The following is a 13,235-nucleotide window of genomic DNA, read 5'->3' as shown; positions in this document are numbered from 1 at the left end:
CCACGTGAAGAAACCGAAATATCCGATAATCAATTTGGATTTATGCAGGGCAGATCAACAACAGATGCAATTTTCATTGTAAGGCAACTGATGGAAAAATACTGGAATAAAGAGACCAACGCTCATATGGTATTCATTGATCTTGAGAAAGCATACGATAGAGTTCCTCGAGAGATTCTGTCTCAATAAGAAAGAGGTCCCTGGCGAGTATGTAAAGATTGTAAGAGATATGTATGAGGGAGTAACGACTAGTGTTAGGACAGGTGTGGGAGAGACGGATAAATTTCAGGTGAAAGTAGGATTGCATCAAGGCTCGCTGTCTAGTCCTTATTTATTCTCATTAGTTTTGGACCAGATAACAGCGAAACTACAGGGTAGCATTCCATGGTGCCTAATGTATGCTGATGATGTAGTGTTAATAGGAAATAGTGAAAGAGGCTTGAAACAAAAACTAAAACAGTGAAGACAAGCTCTGGAGGAAAAAGGTTTAAAACTTAGTAGGACAAAAACAGAGTATTTTGAATGTTCATTTAAAGATGGAGTTACTACAAATAAAATGGTATCTTTGGATGATGAAATGATTGTGAAAAGCAATAGTTTTAAGTACCTAGGATCGGTATTACAGAGTAATGGAGAAATAAATGGAGATGTACAGATGAGTCCGCGAATCTTTACCCGTGCGTCATCGTTTAAATCATACGAAATAAGTTTATGATAAGTCGGAAATTGAAATTTACTAAACGCAACAGCAAGTCACTTACTGTCACTTGCTTTTGCGTTTAGTAAATTTCAATTTCCGACTTATCATCGACTTATTTCGTATGCTTTAAATGATGACGCACGGGTAAAGATTCGCGGACTCAACTATATGCAGTAGAATTAGGGCTGGATGGATGAAGTGAAAAGAAGCGAGTGGTGTGTTGTGTGACAGAAAAATTCAAATAAAGCTGAAGGGAAAATTCTGTAAAACAGCCATAAGACCGGCTATGATGTACGGAACTGAATGTTGGGCAGTGAAAAAGAAAGAGGAACAACGAATGCATGTGGCGGAAATGAGAATGCTTAGATAAATGAGTGGAGTGACAAAGAAGGATAAAATTAGAAATGAGTATGGGAAGTAGTGTGACACCAATTGATGCCAAAATAAGAGAGCATAGGTTAAGATGGTTTGGTCATGTTCAACGTCAAGACGTTAAAAATCCAATAACAAGAATAGCTGAAGTGCAGATTCCTGGAAGGAGTAGGAGAGGAGGACCAAAAAAGACCTGGGGGGAGACGATAAGGCAGGACATGTTGGTAAAGGGGATTAACATTGATATGACCCGAGATAGAATTGTGTGAAAAAATGCAATTAGGGAAGCCGACCCCGCATAGGGATAAGGCAAAGAGAATGATGATGATGAAATCTGAGACAAGACATTTTACAAAGTATTCAAGGCTGTTCAGTGTTCATTTTTATATTCATGTTACACACTTGAAAAATATCATTAGACGCCATCAGAGACCTCGATGGCTCCATTAATAGTCCTACAGGAAATTTTCCATCATAATCATGCTAAAACATATTTTATCTCCGTTCTGTTTATAGTTACTCTTTTATGAATGTACTTATGTTCATTCCAATTTGTATTTGGATTTCTACAGAAGTATTCAAAGTATGTAAAAATCGTTGTATTTTCCCACTCAATCAATTGATTGATTTTGAGTTATATTTCTTATGTTCACAAAGTAGTTGACGACAGCAAACTTATCCAGAGGCATCAACAAGGTTACATCCCACGACAAAAAAATGAAATATATCCAATAATAGGCCTCCCACCCCATTCACTTATTGTTATTTCCCTACAGGCGGACATGGTACACCAGACAAGCAAACCAATTCCCTATATCAAGAATTGTGGCGTATATCGGTGATTTATAGATGCCGACATCTATATTTCCGAAACGTAAGCATTGCCTGCGCCACTTTCGACAACGGTGAACTTTGGCCGGTTCGCCGATGGCGATTCCCTAACGTGCAATTGGAGAGTTTATGCTACAGCGGTGCCCAGTGGCATGGATCTCAATTTTAGAGTAGAAAATTACGAACAAGCTATTCTCAGAATGTACATTATGTAAAGAATGTAGAACATTACATCTGGAGTGTCGAGATAAGGGGATTTTAAAACAACGAATCACGTAGCATACTAAAATAGCAACACCAAATGAAATGAAAACATTTTAGAAATATGATAGTGATAACTAGTAGTTTATTCTTCTTTGTAAGGTAAATTATTCCCGTTTATCTTTTTGTCGACTGAAATGATTGTCAATTCGGCATCCAATTAAAATCTTACATTGCCTTGATAAAGTTTTACTACCTTTAAATGACACTCTGAGAATTTGATTCATTGTATACATTTCCAAAGCCTTGAGCTTGTTAATATAAGTAGCATGCCCCTTCCATGTTGTATAAACTTTTAAAAATATTTCATAACAAAATATTAACGTTTTGATTTATGTTGATTATATAGTATTGTATAATGATGATAGATCCGAAGAACTGGAGACTTTAGATGAAGGTGAAGGACCAGAAATACTAAAATCAGAAATACTACATGCTGTAAAATTGGCAAAAAACAAGAAAGCCGTTGGTCCTGACAACATACCTACAGAAATGTTAAAGCTCATAAATACGGAAAACATTGAAATACTAGTCAAACTTTTCAATGATGTCTATTCGACTTGTGATATCGCTGAAGATTGTTTAAAGTCCGAATTCATAACTCTACCAAAACAACAGCGTCCGAAAAACTGTAGCGATTAAAGAATGACAAGCCTTATGAGCCACACTTTGAAAATCTTTCTACGTATCATCCACAGCAGAATCAGAGATAAATGTGAAGAAGACCAGGATGAAACACAATTTGGCTTCAGAAATGGACTGGGAATCCGGGACGCACTCTTTGCACTAAATGTATTATTGCAGAAATGCCGAGATCAAAGGAAATACGTCTTTGCTGTATTTATTTACTATGAGAAGGCCTTTGATCGAGTACATCACAAATTAATTAAAATATTAAAGGATAAAGGAGTTGATAGTCAAGATGTACGGATCATAGAAAAATTATACTGGCGTCAAACAGCGACAGCTTGCATAAATGGAAAATTAACAGAAATTTGCAAAATACAAAGAGGCGTCAGACAGGGTTGTATACTGTCCCCACTGTAATTCGATTTATATTCAGATAGAATATTTAAGAAGCGCTGCATAATTTGGAATGGGGTGTGAAAGTTAATGGAATTTACGGTTATATGTTGATGGTCATATAATTCAAAGACTACCCAGTTTAAATATCTTGGTTGCCATATTACTGAACAACTAGATCAAGATAAAAAGATAAAATGTAGAATCGCGACAGCCCGCACGATATTTTTAAAAATGAGGTCATTCTTATGTAATGATAACTTGCAACTTCAACTTCAAAAGCGCATGATTAAATGTTACATTTAGTCAGTCCTCTTTTATGGTGTCGAAGCATGTACATTAAAAATATCCACCATTAATCGTTTGGAGGCCCTAGAAATGTGGCTGCACAGACGTACACTGAAAATACCATGGACGGCTATGCTGACAAATGTGGCAGTCCTTAAGAAAGCAAATGCTGCCCGCGAGCTGCTTGATAACATCAAATATAGAAAGGTGGCCTATTTTGGACACGTAGTAAGGGGAGACCAGTATAATATTCTTCAACTTATTATGATGGGTAAAATCGCGGGACGCAGAGGAATTGGTAGAAAGCAGGCCTCTTGGTTGAAGAATATCCGGGAGTGGACAGGAATAAAGAAAGCAGAACAATTATTTAGAATAGCTCGAGACAGAGACAGTTTCGCCATGTTAATAGCCAACGTCAAGGGGACTTGATAAGGCACGTTAAGAAGAAGAAGAATATAGTATTGTAGTATTATTGTAGTTGCAACATCATAACACGATATATTTTTTTATTGTCTTTCTTTACTAATTTATTAACAGTGTGATTTTCTTAATTAATAAATGACTCAGGCGTTTCCAATAGTATAGCGCAATTTATTAAATACAACGTCATGCCACATCAATAGAAATGATTTTGAGCTATACTGATAAGAACTGCTAGTTCATATTTTATTTCCTTTTCTGTTCCCTAGTTGATTTGCTGATTGTCCTGTTCATCATTTATTTTTCTTGTGTCTTGTTTAGACCATCGCTCATTCTTGGCCTATATCTACTCATATTTGCCGTAGGTAGTGATGCAATAAATAGGTAGCTTTTTTTTGTAAAAGCGGTCATCTGAAACAACAGTTTTGATTCGCTATTTACTGATGTCCATCATCATGAATCTTCATCATCATTATCATCATTCAGTCAATCGCGTCCATTGCTGCATATAGCCTCCCTCATATACCCCTCAGTTTCTTTTGAATGTTCTCTACACTGGACTGCTTGTAGCCAGTTTCCCGCTACCATTTACACATCGTCGGTACATCTAGGCGGAGGTCGTCTTCAGAAATTTTTATAGCAACTTTTAAAATCACTAGAAAAATCATCAACAACATCTTCTTGTTTGTTTGACCATCAGATTTCGACGGTAATCCATACATATTATATTATACTAATACGTCGCTAAGGAGTTCTAAAAACAACTTTTTTTATATACAGTGCGCTGGAATAAGTGTTACCCCTCCCTATTAACTTATTTATTTTCTGTTATACTGTAACTGTTATAAAACAGGCATAACTTTGATTTTTTTAAATAGGAAAGTACATCCTGTGATACCTCATTTAAAAGCTTTTGAAATACTGATTACAAAAATGTATAATACTTTAATCCTTTTTGAGAGCGTAGGCGCAAAATTATTTTTAAATGCATTAATTTTTTTCGAATCCTGAGAAAACTAATAAGTATTTTTGAAAAATTTAAACAAAGAATGAAAGACTACATTATTACCGAGGGCTGAAAGTCCCTTAGAATAAATAAAAAGTTTTTTTTGAATGATATATTTGAAATTAAAAATCACACTCAATTTTATCTTTTTTCACCGCTGTAACTTATTAAAATACATAAACACTATATTATAAGCTCTAGGGACTTTCAACTCTCAGTAATCTCAACTCAACAATCTCAACTGTATATAATCTTTCATTCTGCGTTTAAATTTTTCAAAAATATTTATTAGTTTTCTCAGGATTCGATAAAAATTAATGCATTTAAAAATAATTCGATCGAAATTTTGCGCCTATGCTCTCAAAAAAGATTAAAGTATTATACATTTTTATAATCAGTATTTCAAAAGCTTTTAAACGAGTTGTCACAAGATGTACTTTCCCATTTAAAAAATCAAAGTTATGCCTGTCATCTGAGGAGGGATCGCGAAAAGTTCGAAACATTGATGCTATAATATACTATGATTATTTTAAAAATCTACCTGTCCGAACGTTTTGCTTATGTGCTAAAATTAAATAAGTTAATAGGGAGGGGTAACACTTATTCCAGTGCACTGTATAAAAGTACACTAAAAATCGAAAAATGAAAGGAATTACGCTGAAAACACAAAAAATCGCCGATATAACTTAATTAGTGTAACAATTTCATAAAACAGTAGAGTAAACTTGCCTGAGGTTGGACCAATTACAAACAAGCATTATGGCGCGGTAAACTTGAATTATTCCTCTTGGTTTAAAAAGAGACCATAGTAATGGGCAAATGGTATGTAGTACTCTAGGCATTTTTGAATTAATATCTTTATGGTATGCAAATCGTCATTTGTGCCATACCCTGTCCTGAAGCTTGTCTGTTCTTTGGGTTGATAAAATCAAGTTTAAGTATTAGCTTCTTCATTAAGATTTTTCATAAATAGTTTGTACATATATGTCAAGGGGCTCACGAGTCTATAATATTCTAATTTAGTAATATCACTTTTTTGTGTAAACAGACTGTGACTCAATGAACTGTCAATACGGATGGAATAGGCATAGATTAATAATATAGTATTACCGGATAGATAGGCAACTCACTGTAAAAATTTGGTTCCTTTCGCCACTTGCGACCGTAGTGTTAACTAATCACCATTTGGCGGGAAATTTAAATGGACAAGCATTAATTTCATCCGTTCAGCGCCTCTTGCGGGCCCTTTCGTTACTAATTAAAATATCTTATAATCTCACCTATATTATTAAAATAAAATACCAGAACTTACTAAGCTTGTTAAAGTATTTTATTTAAATAATATCTAAGTAATACTCATAAATTATTCGGAATTCCCAAGTTACAAAAATATGTTATTTTTGCTGTCAAATTTAGTAAGGAAAAGGGATATAAAAAAAGTTATGACAATGTTTTTCTAAATATAGGTACGTGTATTTATTTGTTGTTTCAGATAAAACAGTTATAAACTAATTACTATTTACCTATCTATGCATTTTTCTAACTTTTCTATGATTTGTACACAACGGTACACAACAATAATAAACCATGTTCAGTTTTTTTATTAACACAACACAAAAGTTCTTTCGTTTAGTAACTAAAACAAAACTACACTTTATCAACGAAGGATAAGGAACCAACTTAAATTGAAATTACTAAGAACAAATCGTTAAAGGTAATACAATAAAAAATAAAAACTGTAAACTAATGGAAAATTTTTTCCACTAACTGTCATTACTTCTGACAGAATTGACATTGCCGAGTTAAGCCTCGTTTGATTATTTTATTTATGACATTCAGATATGGCGTTAACATAAATGATTGGTTAAAGTCTTCGTGAGCGAGATAGGCTGTCATTTCTCTTTATTAGCTGACGGTAGTGAAAGTGATGGGGGAAATTCCCCAGTTTGTTCATATAAGATTCCGGGGCATGTGGAATAGGCACAAAGACAACTAATGCAGCCACGATACAAGAGAGAGGTCCTAGAGAGAGACAGACAAGGTGGTGGAAACTTTGACAGGCCGTGTAATTTGAGTTGCCTATATCAACTTAAATCGGGGAAATATAAAAGTCTAAATATAAAAGTAACATAAAAACATAATCAAGGACTTCTTCACTTTGTATAACACAGTCACTAATTTAGTATTTAAATAGTTTTAAAATTATTTAACTCCCAAATACTTTAGGAAAGTAGGTATTTGTTTTGATAAATACAAATAACAATTCTGAAAAGTATCTAAACACCAAGTATGGCACTGTGTACTCTATTTATCCCCTAAATACAAAAAAGTGGTTAAATTTTGAAATATGTACTGCCAATCAGCATTAGGCCTTAGCCAAGTTAAAATATAAGTTAAAATATTCAGCGAACTGTAAATACTGATTCAATCGGGTCCATTTATATAGGCAACTCAAATTACACGGCCTGTCAAATTCTCCAACACCTTGTCTGTCTCTCTCTAGGACCTCTCTCTTGTATGTTGGTGTCAATCTTGCTTCACTATTTGAATGGGACATGGCCATTCCATCTGTATTGACAGTTCATTGCTGTGACTACGTTGTTCCAGTCCTTTAGAATCATACCCTCATGTATAAGCATTTACTAAACAATTAGCTTACTGATGTTAGTAGGATTTTCCTCATTTTGAAGTTATACTTCTTTAGGCACAAGAGTGAATTTTTACATTCCTGGGCGCATGCGCACACCGACAGTATGGTATTAGTCGCTACATCTTTTAAGTTATGTAGCGCAAATAAGGTGCACGTGAAAAGAATATATTATTAGTGTTTTTAGTAAATATACTTATTATAATTTTTATGTCTGTGGATTTGTCTTCCTCATAAGTATTATTGAAAATGTTTATTTTCAATTAATGTATCTGTCACCGTGATTGTAATTATGTCAGAGAAATGATCGACTGAATACAAAAGCGGTGACAGCTGATCGGCAGAGCCTAGGGATCGAGAGGTCCCCTGTTAAAATACTGACAAAGTCATATCCTTTTTTTAAATTTTTTTTATTCTTTTTGATCTTTCTAAAATTAGTTTAATATTTAAATACAATACAAAAAAAACTGTTTAAAGTAGATAGGTATATTGATTTCGTTAAAATCATAATATGAAGTTAGATTAAGTATATTATAATAGAAGTATGACTTCTTACGTGCGTACAAAGTACACACACACATTCTTTTTTTTTGTCTCAATAACGAGTCCATCATCACCAGACGATTGATGGTTCTTCATTTCCTTTTCCATTTCCGCTTCGTTTAAAGCTGATCTTACTTTTGACATTAATGAATAAAAGTACTTCAGATCCCTGATTTCTTACAGAACTTTATGTAAGAGCTATTCTTCCAGTTGTTGATTGTGTTTCCCCTTCATAGTGGACCATGATGCCTGATTTAATTTGACCTGTCCATCTTTGCCTACATCAAAATTGTTATATTTTGCTTTTCGTAATATTTTGTGGAAAATATAAGAAATGGATATTTTTTATTTTTAAAAAAACATCGTAAATATTCATAGAATAATAGCCACATCATTTACCTTTCCTCTCACCGGTCTAATACTTTCGCGAACCCAACCAAAAGCTTCTGCATACGTTTTGGTCGCACGCATAATAACTATCATAATTCATTTCCCGTAATCCTAGTGTCAAAAAGTCCTTAGACAACACAGCCCGCCTGTGCCTGTACGAATAATATATTTGTTCTGAAACTACTAGTGCATTTAAATTAGAAACGGGAGATATATGTGGTCTATAAACTTTTGACAACACAGTAATTGCATAAATTAATTACTCTAGATAGGTTTTGAATGTAAGGGAAATACGTAAATGGTCTTTGTTCCTATTTATATGGACTTCATTATTATTGGGAAAATATTATAACGTTACAAGCACACACTTAGTTAAAAAATTGTTTGTCATTTATTTTGAAGTTGATAGAGATATGTAAAATATTTACAAAATAGACTTATACTTTGTTTTATGTAGGAAAATGGAATCCTTATTTATAATTTATAATACTTTATGAAGGAAAATGGAATGAAAATAAATGTAAACTTGTAACGTTACAAACGTCACATTTATACTATTTTATTATTAAATAATTATTTTACTTTATTTCCTTTATATTTCATTAATGATTATCTTCTGTATTCGTTTTTACTTGTTGTTTCGTTAAAAACCTGTTTGGCGCCCGTTCTATAAGCAACTCTCTTTTCATCTAACATCTAAGTCATCATACTGAACGTACTCCGTATATCCTTACTCTCTAGATATCTGCCTTTTAATACGGAACATGGTTGTCCATCTCCTCATACTTTGCGCTGTCATGTCAATGAGAGTGGCAATTAGTAATGGAGGGGAAAATTAATTTATTTAAAGACATGAAATTTAAATATTAGCTTCATTTTATTCCAAACAGACGATCTTGGGGTAAGAAAATTCATTATTTTTTTCTTGTAATCACAGTTCAACATATAACAGTTTTTCTAGTATTTTTTATACCTAACCTCCCATCTTCTAAAAGCACGTGTTCGAATATTTAATTTCATCTATTGATATGCTTTTAGTAATCAGATAATTTAACCCGGGACCTGCGACGTGGGGTGCTACCAGCACCCCAAAACACATTTTCATCAAATATTTGGTATTTCAAGTTTGTTAACCGTGCTGTGCGTTGTAGTAGCTTTCTTTAATATTATATGGCATAGATCTGTTTGCGTTTGAAGTGGTTATTTAGTGTCTTTTTGAACTTGTAGCTCTAAAGTCGAATTGGGGTGTCATCATCTGGAAGTTTAAGTTTTAATTTTTTTTTTGTGTTTTTGATAAACAGGTCAGATTTATATTTTTTTATTGTAATAACTGATTTAAATTATTAATATAGTCTTTATACTCAATGAATCTTAATTTTTTTAGATATTTTACTTCAAGTATTATGGGTTGGTAATTTTATTTTTTAACTTTTACAATATACTAGTAGCTAATAAGTTGATAAAATATTAGTCCAGAAAGCCACTGCGCATCCGCTAGGGAAAATACAGTCGAACCCGCTTATTAGAATACCTCTTAAAGGAATATCCCGGTTTAAGGAATAGAAATTTGAGGTCGCGAAATATTTATAGTAGCAACCAATGATCGGTTATTAGAATATCCCGGTTATAGGAATACTTTTGCTTGGCATAAAGGCTATTCCAATAAACGGGTTCGACTGTATTCTAATTCGTATTTTTTGCACAATCTTACTCAAAAAGGACTCCTTTTAACAAATTTGCATGTTGCCAGGACCAAAAAGTGGTCAAAAATTTTTTAAACGTTTTTTTTTTGTTTTTTTCCTAAAATTATTTTTTTTGCATGGAAAAAAGTTTTTTTAGGTTTTTTGGATCATTCCAAACAGAAAAGGTCTTTAGTGACTTTTCTCTAAAAATGATAGTTTTTGACATATAAGCGAATAAAAATTGAAAAATTGCGAAATCGGCCATTTTTAGTCCTCAAAAACTATGTGAAAAACTGAAAATTTGAATGTTGCCAAGGTAGGTAGATATTCTTTAAACATCAATTGATGAAATCCCTAAGAGTTTTTTGCAATACAATATTCAAAATTTCTTTGGTTTTTAATTGCTAATCAAGTGTGCGCGACACTATTTTCCACGGACAGTATGATGCAAATAAAAGGAATAAATTCCTTATTTCGTAAACCGGCGACTTTAAGGAAGAATCCTGAAATAGGTCGATTTTTATTTTTAAGTTATGATATTGTGGCATATATGATATACTAGTGACGTCATCCATCTGGACGTGATGACGTAATCGATGATTTTTTTAAATGAGAATAGGGGTCGTGTGCTAGCTCATTTGAAAGGTTCTTCAATTCTCTATTCAGTAATAAAACATTTACAAAATTATTTATACAGGGTGTCCAAAAAATTTTTATTAAATTAAATTATTTGACCAAAAAAGAAGTAGAAGGACACCCTGTACAAATAATTATGTAAATGTTTACATTACTGAATAGAGAATTGAGGAACCTTTCAAATGAGCTACCACACGATCCTTATTCTCATTTAAAAAAATCATCGATTACGTCATCACGCCCAGACGGATGACGTCACTAGTATACCATATATGCCACAATATCATAACTTAAAAATAAAAATCGACCGGTTTCGGGATTTTTCCTTAAAGTCGCCAGTTTACGAAATAACGAATTTATTCCTTTCATTTGCACCATACTGTCGGTGGAAAATAGTGTCGAGCACGCTTGAGTAGCAATTAAAAAAAATAGGAGTTTTGAATATTGTATTGCAAAAAACTCTTCGGGATTTCATCAATATATGTTTAAAGAATATCTACCTACCTTGGCAACATTCAAATTTTCAGCTTTTCACATAGTTTTTGAGGGTTAAAAATGGCCGATTTCGCAATTTTTCAATTTTTAATCGTTTATATGTCAAAAACTATCATTTTTAGAGAAAAGTCACTAAAGACCTTTTCTGTTTGAAATGATCCAAAAAACCTAAAAAAACTTTTTTCCATGCAAAAAAAAATAATTTTAGGAAAAAAACAAAAAAAAAAACGTTTAAAAAATTTTTGACCACTTTTTGGTCCTGGCAACATGCAAATTTGTTAAAAGGAGTCCTTTTTGAGTAAGACAGTGCAAAAAATCCGAATTAGAATATTTTTCCTAGCAAATGCGCAGTGGCTTTCTGGACTATATGTTTTTTTATATATTTTTGTGTAACTAAACACATAATTTTGTTTAAAACAAGTAGATCACAGGAAATTTTTAAGGGGTGCTGTGAGCGTGGCCGTTGACGTCTTGCAAAGTCACGTGGCAGGTGCCAGGTTAACTAGCATCACCTTAATTCCATTTAATTTACCCTTGCCATCTACTAGTTTTTGAATAATATTTGGCAAAGGTGGATTTTGGTTATTAACTTCTTGATTGTCACTTATACGCATTATATCTTCTAGTTTTTGGGATAAAGATCACCGCCCTCCCTCCGGGAGTTTCCATAATCGTCAATCGCCGGCAATACAACAGCGAGGACAAAATCATCCAGACTGCAATGAATTTCATCTAGACTGCAACTAACAGACACCTGTAGGCCTGGTGGCTCAGAACATCCACGTCGCCAGAGCCAGTTGCAGAACCAACAGCAGTACCAGTCGACATCAAGAAGTTACCATCGGACCAGATACCACAAGCCCATGCATAAGTATAATCCAAGAATTGTTAGTTTTTGGCAAGAATTTGAATATATAATTTGTTAATGCATTTAATAAGTCACATTTTATATATCTTTATTGAACAATAAACATGACTGGTTAAAATATTGTTTTGTTTGCTTCCATTCTGAATTTTATTAGTTCATATTTAAGATTAGGACAAGGCGAACACACACCTTGAGAGACTGAGCTAAGCTACGGTGGACGATGGCTATCTTGGACGATTGAGAAGTATTATATTCGGATATCGTTTCCATTAACTGAGGTAGTCTGCCGCGTTCTTGTTGTTTCAAACTAAACCAAAATACACCAAAATGCAGCATAAGGCAACTGAGGATAGACAGAGAGACATAAATAAAAAAACAGAAAAATTAGACAAAAGGGAAAAAAGAAAATTCTCTATTAGATCGGAATGCAGAATCCTTGGTAACAATCTATTGCCTGACCCTTTTATAATTTATAAAGCAAGGAGGCCGATAAATAGCGGACATGTAAGAATGTACAATATGCATTTATCACCTCCAAATCCAATAGAATTCTGCATCCTTAGTACTCAAATATAAGTAAAATAAAATAAGGAAAGACAGCTTTAGATTCAATTCGATTCAGGGGCCATCACCATCATCGGCTGGCATATGTTTCTTCTTTTTTCAGTCTTAAGAACCGCCTGTGGTGTATTGTCCAAGTAAAACATATTGTGGAATAGCTTTAAACCGGTGAAATATGATATTCTTCAAATAAAGATATCAGGTCAAACGTTTAAGAAGCGGCCCTTTGAACGCATCTGTGTTTTTACGCCAAGACCTCGCATCGATTCACAAGTTTCGTGCAAAACGATAGTAGTTTTAGTTCGGTAGCAGTGTAGTCATTCGAGTGTTTTGTTTGCTGTAATTATTTTGAATATTGGTTTAGTATTTCGTTTGAAGAGTGTAAGGTGTTGATTATTGTAATTTAATTAATGTGAATAGTGATGTCGCGCCCGTAGGATAATGTATATATCGCGTACGATAACGCTGATATTGTAGAAATTGCCAGTGCTAGTGTGAATGTAATTACTAAA

The sequence above is a fragment of the Diabrotica virgifera genome, chromosome 5 (assembly GCF_917563875.1).
Source record: "Diabrotica virgifera virgifera chromosome 5, PGI_DIABVI_V3a".
In the NCBI taxonomy this organism is placed as follows: Eukaryota; Metazoa; Arthropoda; class Insecta; order Coleoptera; family Chrysomelidae; genus Diabrotica; species Diabrotica virgifera.
Note: the sequence above shows the minus strand (reverse complement) of the source record.